Below are 20,807 nucleotides of genomic sequence, written 5' to 3'. Positions count from 1 at the left end.
AAGAGTTAAAGGATAAGTGAAAAATCTCTTTAAAAAGTACAAAAATATGAAAGTAGAAAATAGGAAATGTATAACACAGGGAACTATATTCAATATCCTGTAATAACCTATAATGGAAAATAATCTGAAATATATACATATGTATATATATATATATATATATAGCTGAATCACTTTGCTGTACACCTGAAACTATCACAATATTGTAAATCATCTATACTTCAATTAAAAAAAGAACAGAAAATAGGAAAGACATTGGAAGGTCATGCAAGCCAGGTCAACATCTAATGGGAGGAGACCATTCTTGAAACTGTGCTAAGCATCTGCCAAGTATCAGGCAGGATGTTAGAAGGAATGAAGGAATCTGAAAATTGCCATTTTGAAATCACCAATCTAATAATTGATTCAGGCAAGAATCCTCAATGGGTTCTAAAATCAGAAAGTGAATGGTCAAGATAACGGATATTCACTTAGTCTCTTAGCATCAATCCACATATGATTTACTAATTAAAAAGGGAAACATGTACCTTTATACTGGAAAGGTTTGGTACTCAGTACCTTTAACCTTAAATGATGAAACTTGGTATCATCAACAGTGGAACAACCTGACACTCTGCCTTCTGATGTAATGCAATAGAATACACCTTACCACCTTTGTCAAAATAGGTAAGCTGAATCTAAGCCTCCTATTTCCATAAGAAAACCATCAGACAAATGGAGGTTGTGAGACATTCTATAAGGCAACTGTCTTGAATTCAGTGTCACATAAAACAAACAAAAATGAGAGGGCTTCCCTGGTGGCACAGTGGTTGAGAGTCCGCCTGCCGATGCAGGGGACACGGGTTCGTGCCCCGGTCTGGGAGGATCCCACATGCCGCGGAGTGGCTGGGCCCGTGAGCCATGGCCGCTGAGCCTGCACTCCACAACGGGAGAGGCCACAGCAGTGAGAGGCCTGCATATGGCAAAAAAAAAAAAAAAAAAGAGAGGCTGTTCTAGATTAAAAGAGAACAATGAAGCCCAACAACCAAAATAATACATGAATCCTGATTGGATCTGAGATCAAGCAAACAAACAACCAAGTAAATAAACAAAAACACAACATCAGCTAAAAAAAGACATTTGGGGGAACCACTGGAGAGATTTGAACATAAAATGTTTGAGGTGGTACTAGTGAGTTTATATTAATTTTCATAGATTTGATATGTCATTGTTATTGTTTGGAAAATGTCCTTATACTTAGGAGATGCACGCTAAAAGTATTAAGGGTAAAATGTCAGGATGTCCCCAACTTATTTTCAAATGATTCAGGGGAAAAAAATGCACACGCACGCACACACACGCGTGTGTGTGTATTTAGAAAAATAAAGCAAATGTGTTAAGATGTTAACAATTGGTGATTTTAGCTGATGGCTATATGGGGCAAAGAACTGAATATTCTTTCTAATTTTCTGTATGTTGGAAAACTTTCAAAGAAAACAGAAACCAGAAACATTGTTTTTAAAAGTAGCATTTAAGAAGATTTTCCAGAACTGAAGGACACAAATCTCCACATTAAATGGGCTCGCTTGATACCTAGTATAAAGAATAAAAATTATTCACACTAAGATATAATTTCATTAGGTTCCAGGACAGTAGGAACAAAGAAAATACCCTAAAAGAATCCAAACGGTAAAAACACAGTGCATAAATAAAAGACCAGGAAAGAAAATAGCTTTGGAGTTCCCAAAAATATTCTAAGCCAGAAGTCCTAAGTTCAAATTTCTGAGAGAAAATAATAATTAGAATCCCATGCCCTGCCAAAGAACCAGTGCACTGGCTGAAAGAGCCCTTTCAGATATGCTAGAACTCACAACAAATTTAACACATTTATCTCTTCTTACATGCTATCTACGTCGAAAACCCATTTTGATATCTGGAGTTTTCTTGGAGTAAACCAAGAAACAGGAAGGAAATAAATAGGAATTCATAGTCTTGCCATGATTTCCATGTGAAAGGTAGAGACTTGATTGGGAAAGAATGAGATACTTAAATATGGAACTGGGACATCTGGTTGGGACCCAGATGAAACTGACAATCTTGAACCTCCAACTTGCTTTGGGCCTCTCTTACCAGTGGAAGAAGCTTGCAATCCAGTGTCTGGGAGACTAGCTTTCCTCTGACTGAAAACCCTATAATAACATCACCTGGAGCAGTACCTGAAAAGGCATGCTAATTCTCCTCATGACCCACCAGAACCATTCTGTTGCCACTAGACCTGTAACAAGGGTCCAACCTCATCATGTTCCAGAGGAACAAGTAGATACTATGAGCCAGGAGGAAATAACTTACTATTAGTTTGCAAGGGCTGCCAAACCAAAATACCACAGACTGGGTGATATAAACAACAGAAACTTATTTGCTCACAGTTCTGGAGATTAGAAGTCCAAGATCAAGGTGTCAGCAGGTTTGGTTTCTTTTGAGGCCTCTCTCCTTGGCTTGCAGATGGTTACTTTCTCACTGTGTTCTCACATGGTCTTTCCTCTGTGTGGCATCCCTGGTGTCTCTTTGTGTGTCTAAATTTCCTCTCATATAAGGATACCAGTCAGATTGGTTTAGGATCCACCCTAACAGCCTCGTTTTAATCATCTCTTTTAAAACCCTGTCTCCAAATTTAGTCACATTGTAAAGTACTGGGGGTTTAGAGCTTCAACATATGAATTTGGTGGGGGGACACAATTCAGTGCACAATATTCACTAAAACGAAGGTTATGGGAGCACAGTGACACTACTCTAACTGTATCTTTTTGTATAGTTTTAATGTTTGGAACCATGTTCATACAATCAAATAAACAAGAATGGATTAATATTAATTAAAAAATCAAACAATACAAAAGGAATAAATGAACCTAAAAGTATTTGAAATGAATAACGTAACCACAATGAAGGAGCAGATTAAAAAATGAATCCAGGGCTTCCCTGGTGGCGCAGTGGTTGAGAGTCCGCCTGCCGATGCAGGGGACACGGGTTCGTGCCCCGGTCTGGGAAGATCCCACATGCCCTGGAGCGGCTGGGCCCGTGAGCCATGGCCGCTGAGCCTGCGCGTCCGGAGCCTGTGCTCCGCAATGGGAGAGGCCACAACAGTGAGAGGCCCGCATACCGCAAAAAAAAAAAAAAAAAAAAAAAAAAAGAATCCAGGGCTTCCCTGGTGGTGCAGTGGTTGAGAGTCCGCCTGTCGATGCAGGGGACGCGGGTTCGTGCCCTGCTCCAGGGGATCCCACGTGCTGTGGAGCGGCTGGGCCCGTGAGCCATGGCCGCTGAGCCTGCGCGTCCGGGGCCTGTGCTCCGTGGCGGGAGAGGCCACAGCAGTGACAGGCCCGCGTACCGCAAAAAAAAAAAAAAAAAAAAAAAAAAAGAATCCAAGGGGCTTCCCTGGTGGTGCAGTGGTTAAGAATCCACCTGTCAATGCAGGGGACACGGGTTCGAGCCCTGGTCCGGGAAGATCCCATATGCTGCGATGCAATTAAGCACACGCGCCACAACTACTGAGCCTGCAGCAACGAAGACCCAAGGTAACCAAAAATAAATAAAATTAAATCTTAAAAAAAAAGAAGACTAAAAAGAGACATGATAACTAAATTCAATGTGTGATCCTAGACTGTATCCTGGATAGCAAGTCAGGGAGAGAGGGTGTGATGTAAGTAGGATGAATTGCTACAAAGAATATTGAGACTAGCAAAAACTTTTGTATATGGACTGTTACATAACAGTATTGCACTGTTGTTTAAATTTCTTATTTTAGTGACTGTACTGTGGTTATGTAAGAGAATACTCTTGCTCTTAGGAAATAACACACTGAAGTGTTTAAGGGTAAAGAGGCAAATGTCTGCAACTTATTCTTAAATGCTTCAGATAAAATGTGTGTATTGTATATGTGTGTGTGTCCTCACATGCATATATAGAGATGCAGAACAATTGCAAGTGCACACAGGAATGATAATACAAATGGAGCAAAGTGTAAACAATTGGTGAATCTGAGCAAAGAGTACCCAAGAATACTTGGTACTATTCTATTATACAATACATGTAAAAAACACCTGGACACAGGTAAGAAAATTACCCCCCCAAAAAGAAAATTTAATAACATTAAACTCCTTTTAAAAAATAAAACTGATTTGAATTCAATATTGCAACAAAAGAATCTCAAAAAAAGCAGAAAAAAATTAATGAAGATTTAAAATATGTAAGATTCACAAAAGTCAAACCTTGCTTTTGAAAAAAATGAAGACTGCTGATTAAACATGTATGTATACCATCGCCTTTAGGTTTTATCCCAAAACACCACTAAAATGACCAAACGGTGATATTTTCCTATTGTTAATTGCTGGTAAGGGCACAGGTATGACAGATTCTACTGACTGCCCCCCTCAAAATCATCCCTCCCCTACTTCCTTGCTACAAGAATTTTTTTCCATAGTTTTTTTTCATCAGCTCCAGAAAATGAATCATGATTTGCCTAGGCCAGTGGTTCTGAATTGATTGCTATCAGAATCAATTAGGTAGCTTTTTAAAAAATTCTAAAGCTTGAATCCCACTCTAGACCAATTAACTCTTAATGTTTTTCTTGTCATCTTGTATGACTTTAAGTTATTAATTCTCAACTGTGGCAGCACACTAGAATTACCTGGTGATCTTTTAAACATGATGATGTCCGGGTTATATCCCAGACCAATTAAATCAGAATCGCTGGGAGTGGGACCCAGACATCAGTAACCAAGGTTAAGAATAACCAGCTTAAATTAAATGAAATAATTAACTCTGTTCTATTTGTTCCAGTTGTGTTTTTCTGCCTTATGCAGCCAAAAGTAACCTAATGGCAGTGGAAACACAGGTTCTAGCAGAGAGAGCTGGGTGTACTGGAAGTGTTTATGGCCTTACATGAAGCAATTAAAATGAGCTCTATACTTAAGTGAACAATTCTCCACACAGAATAAAAAGCAAAAACAGTAACAATAACTACAGAGTGACTACTAACTGACACTAAGTAAATGGGCAGGTCCTCTTTTAAGTGTTTTATGTGAACCAACTCAATCCTTGGACCCACTCTATAATTCAGTTACTTTCCACATTTTGCAGGATACACTTATAATCCTTTTTATATAGAAATATTTTTAAGTGACAAAACAGTACCACATACACATTTACATGTGTATGCATGTAAAAGGATATTTAAAAAGGATAAATAATTAACTGATAACAGTGGCTACCTTTGGGTACTTTGGGTAGATACCTTGGATTGGAGATTGTAGTTACATCAGACCTGAACCCCTTCATAACATACAAATTATTTTTATAACAAAATGATAATTATTAACTAAATATAATTTAACTAAAAATAAAATTTAGGGGCTTCCCTGGTGGTGCAGTGGTTGAGAGTCTGCCTGCCGATGCAGGGGACACGGGTTCGTGCCCCGGTCCAGGAGGATCCCACATGCTGCGGAGCAGCTGGGCCCGTGAGCCATGGCCGCTGAGCCTGCGCGTCCGGAGCCTGTGCTCCGCAACAGGAGAGGCCACGGCAGTGAGAGGCCCACGTACTGCAAAAAAAATAATAATAATAAAATAAAATAAAATAAAATTTAAAAAGGAAAGCACTAGCATTTGGCCTAAGGAGATGCTCATTGTTTATAATGGCAATAATTTGTAAGCAAACCATGTTCAAAAAAGGGGGCTTGGTAAAATGGTAACATGATAAGGCCATTACAACTCATGGTAAAGATAAATGTGTAAAGACATGGACAGTTGTTCACAATGTATTGATATTTTGGCATGATAAAGGCGGGTTACAGGTCAGTAGCCATAGTATGATCACATTTAGAAACAAATTCTCAGTATTGACAGCAGTTGTCTTTTTTTTTGTGGTGCGCGGGCCTCTCCCCAATGTGGCCTCTCCCGCCGCGGAGCGCAGGCTCCGGACGTGCAGGCTCAGCGGCCATGGCTCACGGGCCCAGCCGCTCCATGGCATGTGGGATCTTCCCGGACCGGGGCACAAACCCGCGTCCCCTGCATCGGCAGGCGGACTCTCAACCACTGCGCCACCAGGGAAGCCCGACAGCAGCTGTCTTTAACTGACAGGATTACAGATAACTTTTGTTACTTATTTGTGCTTCTCTGTGTTTTACAAATTTGTTGTAATAAATATTTTTTTTGTAATGAAAGAGAGAATACAGCTATCTTCAGAAAAGTGACATATTTGACCAAGTATTCAAAGATTTTAAAAAAGAAATGATCTAAACATGGCACAGGTACAAGCACAGAGACATAAAATTTAAAAATTCAAATACATAATACAAACTATTCAAATAATATAACAACAGGTAGGCAATGCACAATGGAATACTAGTCAGCCATGAAAAATAATGAAATCTTGCCATTTGCAACTGTGTGGATGGACCATGAGGGTATTATGCTAAGTGAAGTAAGACAGACAGAGAAAGAAAAATACCCTATGATCTCACTTATATGTGGAATTTAAACAAATAAGCAAACAAAAAACAAGCTCACAGACACAGAGAACAGATTGTTGGTTGCCAGAGACAGGGGGTGAGAGGGTGGGGTTGGGTGAAATGGGTAAAGGGGGTCAAAAGGTACAAACTTCCAGTTATAAAATAAATAAAGCTTGGGGATATAATGTACAGCATGGTGTAGAGTTAATAATACTGTATTGCATTTGAAAGTTGCTAAGAGAGTAAATCTTAAAATTCATAAGAAAAAAAATTGTAACTATGTATGGTGATGGATGTTAACTAGACTTACTGTGGTGATCATTTTGCAATACAGTTGACCCTTGAACAACATGGGTTTGAACTGAGTAGTTTTACTTATAAGCAGATTTATTTCAGTAGTAAATACTATAATACTACAGGATCTGTGGTTGGTTAAATCCGAGAATGCAGATACAAAGGAACTATGGATGTGGAGGACCGACTGTAAGTGATATGAAGATTTTTTATTGTGCAGAGTCAGCGCTCCTAACCTCCACACTAAGGGTCAACTGTATGTACAAATACTGAATCATTACATTGTACACCTGAAACAAATATGATGTTATATGTCGATTATACCTCAGGAATTAAAAAAAAAGATCTTTTGGGACGCACCAAAAGACTTTGGGATCCACCAAAAGACTTTTAGGCAACCACTTTATACCATAATTGATTTAGAGGTCCCAAGAATGGGAAATAAAGGAGAGGGGAGCTAACATTTATTGAATTTCTGATGTGTACCAAGTGTTCTACATATCTTATTTCATTCTCAACAACATTGAGAATGAGAACCTCTTGTTTACAGGTTAAACAGCTCGTAGGTGGTGTAGCTGAGATCAGATGTCACATTTGATACTAGAATCCCTAATTTTTATACAATGTTACAGAGACTAGTAGTGTAGGTAAAATAACCCGAGGGATGATTTGTTCCCTTTTTTTCTGAGGGAGCCAATATTTAAACTAAAGTGTTAGTGAGAATAGATGGCAAAGAGGCAGAGGCAGAAACTGCCTGATGGAGGATAGTGTGGGGGAGGGGGTTGAGGGGGCTGGGGAAGAGAAGTGGAAAGAGTAGTTAAAAAAGAAATATAATATAGGGAGGACAGCAAAAGGTACCATACAAAACTGACTTAATTAGACAAGAATGTTATTAAAATAAAAATATTAGACAATAAATATCTACATCTGTATCTAAGTCTATATCTCATTTTTATATCCCCCACTTCCAAAAATGTATTTGAGGAGGCTAAGAATAAATTAAAAATTTTAAATCATACACAAAGGTCATACATCATAGGTATTCAATGTCAAAAACCCAGGCTAAGATTATTACTACAACTGATCATTTCTGAAGAGCTCAAATTCCTGGCAGTCAACGCAGAAGGGAAATACTATATACGATGGATTAAATTATTCCTATTTGCCAAGGACTATTTTTTTTTTCTGGCAGTGCCTTGCGGTATGTGGGATCTTACTTCCCTGACCAGGGATCGAACCTGTGCCCCCTGCATTGGGAGCTCGGAGTCTTAACCACTGGACCGCCAGGGAAGTCCCTGCCAAAGACTGTTTACAGGAGATAATCAAGACCTTGATGAGAAACATGCAGAAAATGTAATATCAATTGAGAGATTCATGTTATTAGAAGATTCCCCAAATTTCTACTCACATAATTATAGACACAATGCAATTCGATCAAAATCCCAAAAGATGTTTGAGTGGAACCAAACTATTTCAAAAATGTATATGGAATGCAAAGAAACACAAACAGCCAAGACATTCTTGAGGAACAAGAAGGTAAGAGGACTTGTTCCAAATATTATAAAGTCACAGTGAATATGATAGCAGAGTATTGCTGCAAGGGGAGACAAACAGAGCAGTGGAACAAAACATAAAGTCCAGAAACAGATGTAGCCATAATGGTCACTTGATTTTTGGCTACAATGACACTGCAGCTCAGTGTAGAAAAGATGAACTTTTCAATAAATGATACTGGAGCAACTGGATACTCACTCACACGGGGGATAAAATGAAACTGAATCCCTACCCTACACAAATCAATTCCAGGTAGTGTAAAAACATACATGTTAAAGCTAAAAACTAGGAAGCTTTTAGAAGAGAACACAAGAAAATCTTCATTACCTTGAGGTAGCAGAAAATTTCTTAAACAAGCACTAACTATTGAAAAAGATTTCATCACATTGAAATCCAAAACCTCTATTCACCCAAAGACACCAGAGTGAAAAACCAAGTCAGAGTAGAAGATAATATTTGTCACATGTGCAACTGACAGTAAACTAAAATATAGAAGATACATATTATGTATATATATTTTATATGTATATTCAACTGCTATAAATCAGTTAGAGAAAAACAACCCAGTTAAAAATTGGCAAAATATTTGAACAAGCATTTCACAAAAGAGGATATCCAGGCTGGCAAGAATTAGTGTTCAATTTCATTGATAATACAGGCATATCAATTAAATGTGATAATACTAGGTATCTACAAAATTGGCAAAAATTTTAAAGTGTGACGATGCCAAGAGCTGGCATGACTGAAACAAAAGGAGCCTTTTTAAACTGCTGATTCAAGTAAAAAACGTGCATAGTATATTTAGAGAACAGTCCAGCACTGTCTAGTAAAATTGAAGATGTGCAAACCCTATCCCTCAACAATTTAATTACAATTTTAGTATATATATTAAAGAAATACAAGCACATGTGTACCAAAATATGTGCACAAAACATTTGTAGTCACATTGCTTATAGCAGCCAAAAACTAGAAGCAAGTCAAATGTCCATGAAAAGTAGAATAGATAAGTAGTAAACTGATACTATTATACAAGATAGTATATAGAGAGCAATGGAAAAAATGAACTGTAGTTATAGGAAATATGAATGAAGTTCACAAACGTTTTTCATGAAAAAAGACACAAAACAATGTCTATTCATACAAAGATAGATAACAGACAAAAACTAAATCTATGTGGTTTTGGAATTCGTATCAAAGCTCTAATGAAAGACAAAGAAATGATCACAGTGGTTATCACCAGAAGAGCATAATTGTTTGTGATTGTGGAGGGGTACATCAGAGGCTGCTTTAGAGATGGCTATATTCTTTTTCTTGACCTGGGTATTCCTTACATCGGTCTTTATAATTATTTGCACAATGGGTGTTAAATGCCATTTCTTTATCTAATTTGAAAGAAAAAAAAGACAGGCATTCAAATAAATACGCACCTCTAAAAATGTTTCCAATATTAAATTATGTGGGGAAATACTTAAATATAATTTTATGTGAAAATGTTGTCTGTAAAATGGTAAATGCTGAATAAAATCAATTTTTAAATATCACACTTTATATATGTACATAAAACATACTGGGAAGAAATTATCAAAAAGTTAGCATTGGTTTTAACTGGGAATTTAAATTTTCTTCATTGGGAATTGCATTTTTGAAATTATTTAAGATAATTTCATTTTATAATAAAAAAGAAATATATTTTTTTAAGAGAGCATAAAGAAAAATTAAACCATTTGTCAAATTAGGAAGAGAAAGTCACATGTGTGGGTTGGGTTTTGGAGCAAATCACATTTCTCAAAGGAAAAATTCCATAGATCAGGTCACCTGACAGGCAAGAATTTTCAAGAGAAGGAAAGTAAGTCATATCCTGACATAGAAAAGAGGATTTCAGGAAACAAGGGGAAACGACAAGCTACCTTGCAGGTGCCTTGTGGATGTTCAAGAGCCATTCTTTACTCCACTCTGGAAGACTCTGCAAGCAGAGAAGAGCTGGAGAGAGAGAAAGGAGTCAGGAAAAAACAGGCTCTTCTGGGAGCCCAAGTCAACCTACCACCCACCACCTACAGATATTAGGTCAGACAAGTCTTGGGCGTCCTGCTCAATACCAGCATTACAGACAAGCACGGTCATCTGCAGTTCTGGGCAGAATGTGTCCCTGAGCTCACAGAGGTCTCCTGGTAACAGAGCGCTGGAGTCACAAAGGCACAGACAAAGGCGCCCCACATCTACAGTGCTATATGGATACATAATCATAGGAACTCACACCACGGGCACACAGGCACCCCAAACCTCAACAAAATGGGCTGCAGACGGCCACGCAATCATACACACCCCGGGGACAGTCAGTCACAATCGCAGTCATAGGTACCCCCACGTACTCACATTCCCAGTGACATACATCATGGGGACACAATGACAAATTCACACGCACCCTACCACCAACAATATCACACCCCCACACACACACACACCAAGGAGAAACAGTCACAAATCTCAGTTAAGCCATCCCACACCCACGGCTCAGCAAATGATCATAAATACACACACACACATCCCAAGTGTATACACAGTTTTACAACCGCGGTCAAGGAACCTCACACTCGCAAACAGTGCCACACCCGGTCACATAATTAAACCCCCATCACACTTGCACAATCAAATCCACAATCAAGCCCGTCTCCCGCCCTCACAGTTTGGTACAAGGTCACACAGACACAGAGACACAACCACAATCAGACACACACTCCTCACGATCTCCCCTTCCCAGCTGGGTCCCGTAGAGGCCGAAGGATCTAGACACTCCCGGCTCCAACCCCGGGCTCCAGGCCATCTCACCTACGACTCCTCCGGTGTGGTCAGCACCGCTCCACTCTACTTGAAACAAATAGAGCCCAGCACCTCGCACAGCACCCTGAGACCGTTTGCCCCAACTCTTCAGAAAATCCCGTCCACTCCTCAGGAGAAGGCCTAGTTCTCGCGGGAAGGAGCACTAGGCCTAGAGGCCTCTGGGAGATGTAGTCCAGAAAGCGACAGGCTGCTAAAAGCTATCTCCTCTTCATCCTGATTCCCCCTGGCCGCGGAAGCCTGGATTCCGCAGCGCACCTGAGGCTTCCGCGAGTCTCAGCTGACAAGAACTCCCTCGACCAAACTTTAGTCAAGTCGACTGCACTGACTCCATCACCCTGCCCAGTGGCTATAAATCCCCAGCTACTGTTACATACCCAGCTGAGTTCAATCTTTCTTCCCTATTGCGATAGTCTTTATAATAAGCCTTCCTTATCTGTTTACCTTGTCCGGTGCAACTTCTTTGACACATCCCAGCCTCAAGTTGCGGTTCTTTCAGGTTTTGGCGCTCACCCTGCAACATCCTGGGCCTCACGGCCTCCTGGGAAATGTAGTCCAGGACTTTGCCGGCGGCGGAGCGTACCCGGCCAAGATAGACTGCGTTCCCTAGGCGCTGAGGCGGGCCGTGGCCGCAGTTAAATGCCCAGGAGGCTGCTAAGAATTACGCTTTACCCTGGGAGCGCGCAGATGCCTAGAGGCAAGCTGCTGAGGAAAGTGTTGGGGAGCCAGAAGAGCGAACCCGAATGCGGGACGTGAGTGTCTGGGACCAAAGCAGCCTAGGGAGTTTGAAGAGGAGAAATCCACAAGCCCAGTCACGTATGCGAGAGTGGGTGAAGGAGGGCCCGAGTGTGAGACCGTGATGAGATTGCGTGTGTGACTACATTTAGGGGTTAGTTGAATGGAAGAGAGACTGCATGCAGGTAAAATTGATGAGTGTGAGAGAGAGGTGGGATCAAGATTATAAGTGGCTTTGTGAGGATGGAGGGTCATATTGTGGGCTTGTGTGGTTGGGAGTAATTGTGTGTGTGTGCGCGTGGTAGGGCAAGATTGTGTGTGTATGAAAGTATGTGTGTCATCACGTGATTGTGGGCCACTGCCTGGGTGGCTGAGATAGTAGAGGAATCTGAATCCTCTCAGCCTCATTTCCTCTTCAAACTGAGATAATAGGATATGTCTTCCCGTAGATTCAATTTTAAGGAGAAAAAGCTCCCTGTTGATATAATAAATAACTTATATTTAATAAATAACTTACACTTAAGATTCCAAACATTTTGTTCTGGAATAGAATACTGAATCAGTATGGCTTTTTAAACGGTGTATTTTATTATGGGGGTGCCTATTTTGGGTTACGTCCACAAACTTATCCCCAGACGTTTTTCTCTTCTCTGTTCCTTGGGAGACATTGATGAGGTAAATATCCAGAGATGTGATTGTTCAGTTCAACCAGGAGGCTCAGCCACAATTAAAATATGTTTAGAGGAAGTTGTATAGGTATATGATGCTGGAGAACTAGAGCAACATAGCCACATGAGGTATGGCTAACTTCTCCGTATAATCCAACTTTTGAAAGTAAAGTGACATCTCTGATATATTTAGAATCTTTACATGGCATAATGATTTCAGCTTTGAGATGTAGGCTTCAGATATTCTCAAGCCCTCTGTGACATGATTGTATATGCTCAACCTTTAAGGCAAAAGGTTATTTACTTTGTTCCTCTTTATATGGTAACTTCCTTAAAGGCCCAAGGTCAGTCTGAGTTTGGAGATGGTGCTTGAATTCAAGCCTTTTGTGATTTTCCTATATACAGGCTCTCACATCACCAAACTGCATGAAATCTTCAAGTTAGGACAAGAAAATAGGCCATGGGTGGTGAGTAGAAGAAATGAAAAGGAGTGGGAGCCTTTTCTGTACAAGTGAGTGAATGGGAGCCAGGCAGATGTGCCTGGGACTAGGGAGAGCACAGACAGATGTTCAGTGAGGCAATTTACACCATAAAATGTTTTCCAGGTTTTGCTATATAGACCCTACTCTTCTTGAGTTTTAGTTGATGTGAATCCTTCACTCATCATTCTTCCTCTATCAGTGCCCTCTTTATTTAAGCAGATCCTAGTGGACCATATTCTCTTCATTTTCATAGCCTACATATGCAGTCAGTCCTTCATACATCTGCAGTCTTTTAAAACTCTTATTGTTTCACGCTGCTGTTTCTTCTTATTACATTCCATTTTCTATCTTTCCATTGCTAAAAGCGTCAGGGTTATAGTTTACCATCGTCATTGACTTCCCACACTCATATTTCAGCAATCTCCATTACCATGAGAAGCGGCTAGCTTAGAAATCATTGCTACATTCCTCTTAGCTCCCCTCTCTGCCAAGTTTTTTATTTCATGATTGTTTTTAAAGGAATCATCTCATCGATTTTAAAAATTTAAATAAGGTTATAGTGAAAAAAGAAGTCTCCCTTTCAGTATTTCTCTTCTCCACATGTATCTACAGTGACTAGTTTCTTATGTTAACTACTTTGAGTTATTCTATGATTATACCAACCTATCTGTATATATAACATCTTTATTTTTCACAAATGTTAGTATAGTATAAAGCACCTTGTTTTTTACTCACTATTATTTCTTAGAAGACACTCCATATTAATATATATTCCTTATTCTTTCTTATGGTGGTATAATGCTTTATGGTTGGGGAAATGTCATACTTTAACTAAAACCATGTTAGTGAATTTTTAGGATGTTTTCAGGTTTATGCAATTTTGGAATGCAATTCTTATATATTCAGCTTTGCACAGATGTGCATGTGCATCTTTCAATTTCTTCTAAGAAGTGCTGGGTCAGAGGTTATGTATAAGTATTTGCAGTCCACAAAAGATGAATCACTTTCCATTTCCACCAAAAAATTTATGAAAGTGCCTATTTCCTGTTGCTGTCAAAATGTATTTCTTCATCCAGCAGATATTTATGGAGCCCTTTATCTGTGCCAGGTGCTGTTCTAAGCCCTAGGAAAGCATCAGTGAAAAAAACGGTCCAAATTTCCTGTTCTCGAGGAGTTTACATTCTAGTCTGGGAAAGTGACCAGTGAACGTGTAAATGAAGTATATAGTGTTCCAGATAAAGGTAAGATCTGTAGAGAAAAAATAAGCTTGGAAATAAGATAGTGAGTGACAAGGGAGTTATGATTTTAAATAGAATGGTTAGGAAAAGCCTTCCTAAGAAGAAAATATTTGAGCAAAAACAAAAGGAAGAAGCAGTGACATTTGAAGATATTTGGATAAAGAGCATTATAACCAGAGAAAACAGCTGAACATAAATGCCATGTTAGATACAAGCCTGGTGTATCCAAGGAGCAGCAAGTAGGCCAGCCTGACAAAGTAGAGAGTAGTAGATGAGGTGAAAGAGCTAATGAGAGGACAAATTATGTAAGGCCTTGGAGAATATTTTAAGAAGTTTGGTTAGTCTTAGCAAGATGTAAAAGCAATAGTGGGTTTTGAACAGAAGAGTGACATGATCTTATATTTAAAAGACATCATTTGGGGTGCTGAGTAGAGAGTAGGGTGTAGGGGGACAAAAAAGGAAGCAGGGAAACTAGCCAATGGGCTGTTGGAATAATCCAGGTAAGAGATAATGGTGACTCGGTCTAGGGTGATAGCAGTGGTAGTTAGGAGAAATAGTTGGATTCTAGATATATTTTGAAGATAGAGCTAAATGGATTTGATGTGGGATATGAGAGAAAGAGAGGAACCTAGGCCAACCCAAATACTGCAGCCCAAGAAACTAGAAGACCAGAATTGTCATTTACTAAGATAAAACTATAGAATGAGCAAGTTTTAGTGGGTAGATCAAGAGTTTGGTCTTTGCTCTGCTAAACCACTGAGATCAGTGACATAAGAGGAGAATTCTAAGGAAATCTATTCAGATAAAACTAAATATAGTAACAGGTTGTTTTAGGTTGAATGGTGACACCATAGAGATATGTCCACATCCTAACCCCCAGGACCTGTGAATGTGACCTTATTTGGAAAAAAGGGTCTTTACAGATGTAAGTAAGTTAAGGATCACTAGCTGAGATTATCCCAATTATCTGGATGTGACCTAAATCCACTTACAATAGACAGAAGATGAGAAGATATAGAAGAAGGCTGTGTGAGGGCAGAGGCAGAGATTGAAGTTATGCAGCAACAAGCTAAGAACACCTGAGTCTAGTTCTGATTGTTGCTTTGTGTTTTGGGAGTGTCTTGATTTTTCTTGACTTTTCATATGCCTTGAAATTTTTTGTTGTTGTTGAAAGCCAGACATTTTGTTTAGGACAGTAGTGTGCAGAAAAGGATTAACATAGCAGACCTGAGACTTCTTATCCTTAGAAAGGCCTGCTTGAAGTTTGGCCCTTGGCTTGCAACTAGAACTTGGATTTTGAGAAGATTCCCATTATCCTCACTGATAAGAATGGCTTACTGTGCCTAAAGTGTTTGGGCAAACAATATAATTTATACTAAATACCTGCTTTCCTTCTGAGAGTCTGAAATTCTGGTATGTGCCAGGCAGAGACTGCCTATGTGACCAGGCCCCAATAAAAACCCTAGGTACTGAATTTCTAATGAGCTTCCCTGGTTGGTACTATTTCACATGTATTGTCACAACTCGTTGCTGGGGGAATTAATGGCCTGGGTAACTCTACTGGGAAAGGATCCTTGGAAGCATGTGGCTGGTTTTTCCTGGACTTTGCCCAATGCACCTTTTCTTTTTTGCTGATTTTGCTTTGTATGTTTTGCTGTGAGTTCTCCCAGTGAATCACTGAACCTTGGAGGGAGGGTTGATCTTGGGGTCCTGCAACACCATAATAACTGAGGAAAATAGTTTTTATGCCTGAATGGGGGCATACATTTACTTCTGCAAAGCCTTTAGTGTGGAGTTTTTTTTTTTTTTGCGGTACGAGGGCCTCTCACTGTTGTGGCCTCTCCCGTTGCGGAGCACAGGCTCCGGAAGCGCAGGCTCAGCGGCCATGGCTCACGGGCCCAGCCGCTCCGCGGCATGTGGGATCTTCCCGGACCGGGGCACGAACCCGCGTCCCCTGCATCAGCAGGCGTACTCTCAACCACTGCGCCACCAGGGAAGCCCTAGTGTGGAGTTTTGAGTTAATCCAGTTAGGAGTTTTAACAACTCAGCAAGGTAAGAGAGTCATACAATTTGATTGCATTTATGTAAATTTCAAAGATAGATAAGTGACAAACCAAGATATTATTACATTAACAATCAGGATAGTCATCAGCTGGGGTCTGAGGGGTCAGAAATGATCATATGGGGTGGGCATTTCTTCTTGAGGTACCCACAATTGTCATGGTACAAACACGGGTTGGAAAAGAATTTCCAGACATAAGGCAGAATGAAAAGAAGATAGAATTTATTAGAGGGAAGGGTCTGCCAGAACAGCGGGCCGACTTCCTGATAGCCAGGGAGACCCTGAGCAAGGGTTACTGGTCTGTTTTTATAGCCAGGGAACAAAGGAACCTGCGAGTCATCTGCTGATTGGGCAGGGTATGTATACTTTCAGTGTGCAGAGCATGAGAAGAACGGGACAAATATCTTTCCCTATATGGGACGGGAAAGGGACAGGGCATGCTGCTTGGGAGGGCTCTGGGACATTGTAATGGTCTCAGTGTGACAGAGTGATAAGAGTCCTGTAACTCTTTGTTCTGGCAATGTTGGCCCTTTGAGTTTATCTTGTTCTTTGTCCTTGGAGCACCACAACAATGTACTGTTTCTTCACTTGTATGGCGTTACACTGAACTTACACATTCTATGCAGTTTTCTTCAGGTGTTTTCTATTTCACAATAAAAAAATTTTAAAGAAAAAATATTTAAAGGTTACCTGATGATTTTGAAAATATTGAAAAAATTACTCCTCCATCAGAAAGCTTAGATATACATCTAAATGACAAGCACATAGGAAAGGACGCAAATGAGAAAAGCTGGCAAGTATTAGCTTCAGAAAAAAGAATGGCTCAGACATGAATAACATTTACACAATACTAATGTAACCATGAACATTAATTTAAACTACTTTAAGGGTAATTGGAATAAGGTATTTGTCTGCTGATGTGAAGGATATTACACCTGGGTTCAAGGAGGAACTCCAATGGCTTCACAGACAGGAGCACCCCTCTCCCTCTCCCGAGGGGTGCCCCATAGATCCTCCCCTTTATCCTACCCTCAAGCCGGGGCTTATGGGATAAGAGGTATCCACCCGGCCAGGCCGAGGCTCAAGACCTTTCTGCCACATCATATGTGCCACATGCCCAGGCGGCGAGCTTGCAAAGAAAAGAATTACACGCTCCTTCCAGAGGTAGTTTCCACGGCTCTGGACTACATTTCCCAGGGGCCATCGCGTTCACGGCTACTTCCCGTCGAAAGACCGAGTTGGCTTCTGGTCCAAGTTCCCAGAGAGGGCCATTTGTTTGCGGAGGAAGAGCAGCGTGGACTCCTCCATTGAGACTTGCGTTCTAAACGCGGCCTGGAATTCGTTGACGCTTGCCAAAGATAGAGCGGTGTGAGGACAATGGTCTTTGCCGAGCGAAGTGATAGGGTCCAAGACCGAGGCCTGTGAATTGAGACCACTGGGCTCTCGGCTCTTAAAGGTTGTCCCGGCTCCAGACTACATTTCCCAGTGTCCGCCGTATCCGAGGCAAAGTTCTGTCCGCACACCGGCCCTTTCAGGATCATAGCAGGGGTCGTGCGCGAGTCCCTGAGGAACATCCACAGCTTGAGGGAACCGCAAAGTCGAGTGAGTCTAAGACCCGGAAGGGGAATGACCCCTGAGAGGCCGAGGCCGAGGCCGCGGCCGCGGGGGAGGGCAGTGAGGGGCTAACATTTTCGGAGTCTGAGGCTTTACCAGCCAGCAGGTGTGAGAAGGAAGACGGTGGGGAGTTGAGTATGCGTGTCCGCGCGCGCTAGCGATCGCGACAGGGAACCTTGGGTGCTTGTGTGAAATTGATACAGAAGCAAGGTGTGGGAGTGATCGCACGGGAACCGTAGAGGTGTGTGTGTGTGGACGGTGCGATGGTGACGGGAGCAGTATGTGATTGTAATTTAGGTGTGACTGTGCATGTATATGATTGTGACTGCGTCACCATGTGCGTGACCGTGTGTGTAAATATGGTAGCAGCAACTGTGGGGCCAGAGACAAAGAATTGAGCGTTACGTTTACTAACATTCACAGTCATTCGTGAATGTGTGGAGAGCAGTTTCTGTGGGGCTATTACTTGGATTGGAGTAGGGTAACGTAGAATGAGGGGAGAGGAATGGGAGACAGTGTAGACCACATATTCGAAGAGTTTTTCTGTAAATATGAAAATGGAACAGCAGCTGGTGTGGGAGAAGTAACCTATCGGTATGCTGGTGGGAATGAGCCATGAGAGAAGGGAAAGAAGTTTAGGTAAGTGTGAGTAAGCCAGGCTCATCTGTGTGGTGCGTACTGAAACTGCAAGAATAAAAGAAGGGTAGTAGCGTTGCAGCGAGTGAGCCAGGAGCTCAAGTTTTGAAAAAACAAGGGGAAGGAAATATACAGTGTTTGGTAGATGTCAGCAACAGTGAGGTGTGGTGAGATATATATGATCTCTTGGCATGAAATTCAAAGGTAGAGCTTTTGTGGAGGACGAAGGGAGAAAGGTCTGAGAGTAATAAGAGCAGGGAGGACACCTGCCCCACTTCCAGACCCAGTGGCAAGAGGCTGGGGCGGGGGGGAGGCGGAAACGTAGAGAGGGCTGCAAGAGTCCTCTGGAGAGAGCCAGGTTTCTGTTAGATCCAAAAGTGAAGGGAGTGTTCAGGGAGGTGGTTGAGGATAAAAGAGGGGTTTATGACTGTGCATTCCAGAGGGCATACTGAAAAGTGTCAGGAGTTGAGGAGGGGTGAGAAAATGGGACATCCAACTGATGGGGAGTAGAATGTCTGAAACGAGAGATGATCAAGGAGCCTAGGGCTTTTTATGATGCACATAAACATGGATGCAGGGGATACTGATGCTTATTCTGGTAGGATTCACGGCAGTGTTGGAGAGGTAGTGGTGGGCTAGAAAGGTGGACTTTTAAGAATTCCCTCCGAAAGAGGGAAGCTGAGGATGGAACCTTTAAGAGTGGTTGGGGTAGGCAGAATAATGCCCCTGCAAGGATGTCTGGACACCTGTGAATGTGTTACCTTACAAGGCAAAAGGAACTTTGCAAATGGGATTAAGGACCTCGAAGTGAGGAGATTATCCTGGATTATCCAGTTGGGCCCAAACTAATCACCTGGGTCCTTAAAGTCAGTAAATCTTTTCCAGCTGAGTTTAGAGTCTGAGGGAGATGTGATCACAGAACAGTGGTCAGAGAGATGCAAAGTTGCTGGTTAGATAAAGGAAGGTAGCCTTGAGCCAAGGAGTGTTGGTGACCTCTAGGAACTGGATAATGTAAGGAAATTAATTCTCCCCTAGAGCCTGCAGAAAGGAACACAGCCCTGCCGACACCTTGCTCTTAGCCCAGTGAGAACCATGTCAGACTTTTACCTAACAGTAAGATAATAAAGTTGTATTGTTTTAAGCCGCTGCATTTATAATTTGTTACTCAGTAGTAGAAAACTAATATAGTGGTATAGTTTCTTAGCCTCAGCTCTGTGGAAGGGTTTTGAACCGTGTGACATGAGGGGAACTCAATCCCTATTGATAAAATTTAGAACTTTAGGTGAAGCACATAGGCCCCCTCTTGTAATTTACAGTTTTGCTGCATTGTGATATTTTTTAACATTGGAATTTAATGAATTTTTCTTTGTGATCTAACATATGGTCAGTCTATAGTTATTTGTTTTGCACTTGGTTTATCTTGGATTGAGAGAAATGTGTTAAAATTCTCTATTATTAATGAAATTTTATCTTGTACAACCTGTAACTTCTGCTTCATGAAACGTCCTGCTATTCATAATTGTTATATGTTTATTGTGAATGGTAGACTTTAGTATTTTAGCATCCTCAAGATCATGGCCCTTGCTTATTTGTATGTTTGCATTTTGCCTTGTATATATTTCTCCATGATTTCTCCATAATTTGTAAAATAAACCTTTTTGTCGGGGGGTGGTTTGCGGTACGTGGGCCCTCACTGTTGTGGCCTCTCCCGTTGCGGAGCACAGGCTCCGGACGCTCAGGCTCAGCGGCCATGGCTCACGGGCCCAGCCGCTCTGAGCGGCATGTGGGATCTTCCCGGACCGGGGCACGAACCTGCGTCCCCTGCATCGGCAGGCGGACTCTCAACCACTGCGCCACCAGGGAAGCCCATAAAATAAACCTTTTTTGAAGTTTATCATATATACAGACAAGTGTATACATGATGATACAAACAACCAATACAATCAAAATTGTACACCTTGAGTTACCACAAAGGGAACACCCATGTAATAAGCACCCAGATCAAGAAATAAACCATTGCCTGCATTCTAGAAGTCCCTCTTGTGCTCCTGTTCAGTCAGTAGCTTCCCCAAAGTAACCACCATACATCAGTTTCATCTGTTTTTGAACTTATGTGTAAGTGGAGTCATATAGTATATAACCTTTTGGCTTCTTTTGTGCAACATTATGTGAGATTCATCCGTATTGTATGTAAATATAGCTTACTGTTT

The 20,807-nt window shown here is 41.1% G+C and overlaps 3 protein-coding genes across 7 annotated transcripts in view; 1 reads left to right on the top strand and 2 right to left on the bottom strand.

The window, feature by feature from the left end:
- The window catches only part of LOC132480593 (zinc finger protein 345-like), a 37,825-nt gene extending 27,535 nt beyond the window's left edge, over window positions 1-10,290 (bottom strand). The window contains 1 exon segment of the mRNA XM_060084929.1: window positions 10,235-10,290. The gene's annotated coding sequence lies outside the window, so the exon portion shown is untranslated.
- Window positions 1-20,807, bottom strand: part of ZNF571 (zinc finger protein 571) — a 183,991-nt gene that overhangs the window by 4,549 nt on the left and 158,635 nt on the right. Inside the window, exon 1 of one of the 3 annotated variants that reach the window (XM_060084801.1) lies at window positions 10,235-10,309. The exons of 1 other annotated variant lie outside the window; for it this stretch is intronic. The gene's annotated coding sequence lies outside the window, so the exon portion shown is untranslated. Of the gene's footprint in view, window positions 1-2,403; window positions 2,485-10,234; window positions 10,310-20,807 lie in introns of those variants that run through there. One more of the 3 variants, XM_060084802.1, reaches the window with a different exon arrangement.
- ZNF790 (zinc finger protein 790) overlaps window positions 11,776-20,807 on the top strand; it is a 30,518-nt gene continuing 21,486 nt past the window's right edge. For 2 of the 3 annotated variants that reach the window (XM_060084844.1, XM_060084842.1), the window contains exon 1: window positions 17,621-17,949. The gene's annotated coding sequence lies outside the window, so the exon portion shown is untranslated. Of the gene's footprint in view, window positions 11,915-14,155; window positions 14,289-17,620; window positions 17,950-20,807 lie in introns of those variants that run through there. The other variant, XM_060084843.1, reaches the window with a different exon arrangement.

Source organism: Mesoplodon densirostris, chromosome 19, assembly GCF_025265405.1.
Source record: "Mesoplodon densirostris isolate mMesDen1 chromosome 19, mMesDen1 primary haplotype, whole genome shotgun sequence".
NCBI lineage: Eukaryota > Metazoa > Chordata > Mammalia > Artiodactyla > Ziphiidae > Mesoplodon > Mesoplodon densirostris.
This window is presented reverse-complemented; position numbering and strand designations above follow the sequence as displayed.